We start from the raw sequence: 2,500 nt of genomic DNA on the forward strand, positions 1-2,500 counted from the left end.
GATTCTGCCTCTTGAAAAGCCCATTAACTTCTCCCTCCTGAAAGGAGAGAGTCGTTTCTGTAGTATGGGTGGGGGATGGGGCCTCTTGGGTGGGAAGGGGTGGTTCAGGACAGTCCAATTGTCTTTCAAATCTACGGTAGAACTCGTTCAGGTCGTTGGCTAGGCGGGAGTCGTTAGTGGTGTGGGGCGCTCTGGGTTTGTAGTTGGTGATGTGCCTGAGCCCTTTGGCAGACAGAAGCAGCGTCGTTAGTAGAGAACTGGTGTTTTAGTGTCTCTGAGTACAGTCGTTTAGCCTCTCTCACCGCTTTGCTAAACCTGTTCTTCGACTCCTTGAATCTGTCTCTATCCCCACTCCTAAACGCTTCCTCCTTCTCCAACCTCAACCTTTTGAGCTTTGCTGAGAACCAGGGCTTGTTGTTGTTAAAGTTCACCCTGGTACGTGTTGGGATACAGCAGTCCTCACAGAAGCTGATGTACACAGCCTCTGTGAGTTCATCCAGACTATTGGTAGCAGTCGTGAACATATCCCAGTCAGTACAGTCTAAGCACGCCCGCAAATCTTCCACAGCCTCACTGGTCCACTGTTTAGATGTCCTCACAGCAGGTTTACAGAGTTTTAGTTGCTGCCTGTATGCACGAATCAGGTGGACCAAGGGAGTTCTGTGCGAGCCGAACAGCCCCGTGACCCACAAGAGAAACATCCCCGCCAAATTCGAGCGTTTGACGGGGTCTATCCGTGAAAAAATATTCACGTTTTTGAGTGCACATGCATTTCTGCTGCAAATGCCTCTGGAAGTTTCATGCCGTTCGTATGCCAATTGTGGCAACACGAAAATGACCCGTTTTCCCATTCCGAGGGATTTCTGTGCGACCCTAACAGCCCCGTGAGCCACAAGAGACACATCCCCGCCAATTTCTAGCGTTTCACGGGGTCTATCCGTGAAAAATATAGACGTTTTTGAGTGCACATGCATTTCTGCTGCAGATGCCTCTGGAAGTTTCATGCCGTTCGTACGCAATGTGGCAACACGAAAATGACCCCTTTTCCCATTCCGAGGGATTTCTGTGCGACCCTAACTAACAGCGCCCGTGAGCCACAAGAGAGACATCCCCGCCAATTTATAGCGTTTCACGGGGTCTATCCGTGAAAAATATAGACGTTTTTGAGTGCACATGCATTCCTGCTGCAAATGCCTCTGGAAGTTTCATGCCGTTCCTATGCAATGTGGCCACACAAAAATGACCCGTTTTCCCATTCCGAGGCATTTCTGTGCGACCCTAACAGCCCCGTGAGCCACAAGAGAGACATCCCCGCCAACTTCTAGCGTTTGACGGGGTCTATGCGTGAAAAATATTAAAATTTTTGAGTGCACGTGCCTTTCTGCTGCAAATGCCTCTGGAAGTTTCATGGCGTTCCTATGCAATGTGGCAACACGAAAATGACCCCTTTTCCCATTCCGAGGGAGTTCTGTGCCACCCTAACAGCCCCGTGAGCCACAAGAGACACATCCCCGCCAATTTCTAGCGTTTCACGGGGTCTATCCGTGAAACATATAGAAGTTTTTGAGTGCACATGCATTCCTGCTGCAAATGCCTCTGGAAGTTTCATGCGGTTCGTACGCAATGTGGCAACACGAAAATGACCCGTTTTCCCATTCCCAGGGATTTCTGTGCGACCCGAACAGCCCCGTGAGCCACAAGAGACACATCCCCGCCAATTTCTAGCGTTTCACGGGGTCTATCCGTGAAAAATATCAATTTTTTTTTGACTGCACATGCATTTCTGCTGCAAATGCCTCTGGAAGTTGCATGCGGTTCGCATGCAATGTGGCGACACGAAAATGACCCGTTTTCCCATTCCGAGGGATTTCTGTGCCACCCTAACAGCCCCGTGAGCCACAAGAGAGACATCCCCGCCAATTTCTAGCGTATCACGGGGTCTATCCGTGAGAAATATTCACTTTTTTGAGTGCACATGCATTCCTGCTGCAAATGCCTCTGGAAGTTTCATGCGGTTCGTATGCAATGTGGCGACACGAAAATGACCCGTTTTCCCATTCCGAGGGATTTCTGTGCCACCCTAACAGCCCCGTGAGCCACAAGAGAGACATCCCCGCCCACTTCTAGCGTTTCACGGGGTCTCTCCGTGAAAAATATCACATTTTTTGAGTGCACATGCATTCCTGCTGCAAATGCCTCTGGAAGTTTCATGCGGTTCGCATGCAATGTGGCGACACGAAAATGACCCGTTTTTTCCCATTCCGAGGGATTTCTGTGCCACCCTAACAGCCCCGTGAGCCACAAGAGACACATCCCCGCCAATTTCTAGCGTTTCACGGGGTCTATCCGTGAAAAATATTCAATTTTTTGACTGCACATGCATTTCTGCTGCAAATGCCTCTGGAAGTTTCATGCGGTTCGCATGCAATGTGGCGACACGAAAATGACCCGTTTTCCCATTCCGAGGGATTTCTGTGCCACCCTAACAGCCCCGTGAGCC

This window comes from Petromyzon marinus, unplaced genomic scaffold (genome assembly GCF_048934315.1).
Source record: "Petromyzon marinus isolate PM22_M1 ecotype Great Lakes invasive population unplaced genomic scaffold, UKy_Petmar_22M1.pri1.0 PM_G_Scaffold_61, whole genome shotgun sequence".
NCBI lineage: Eukaryota > Metazoa > Chordata > Hyperoartia > Petromyzontiformes > Petromyzontidae > Petromyzon > Petromyzon marinus.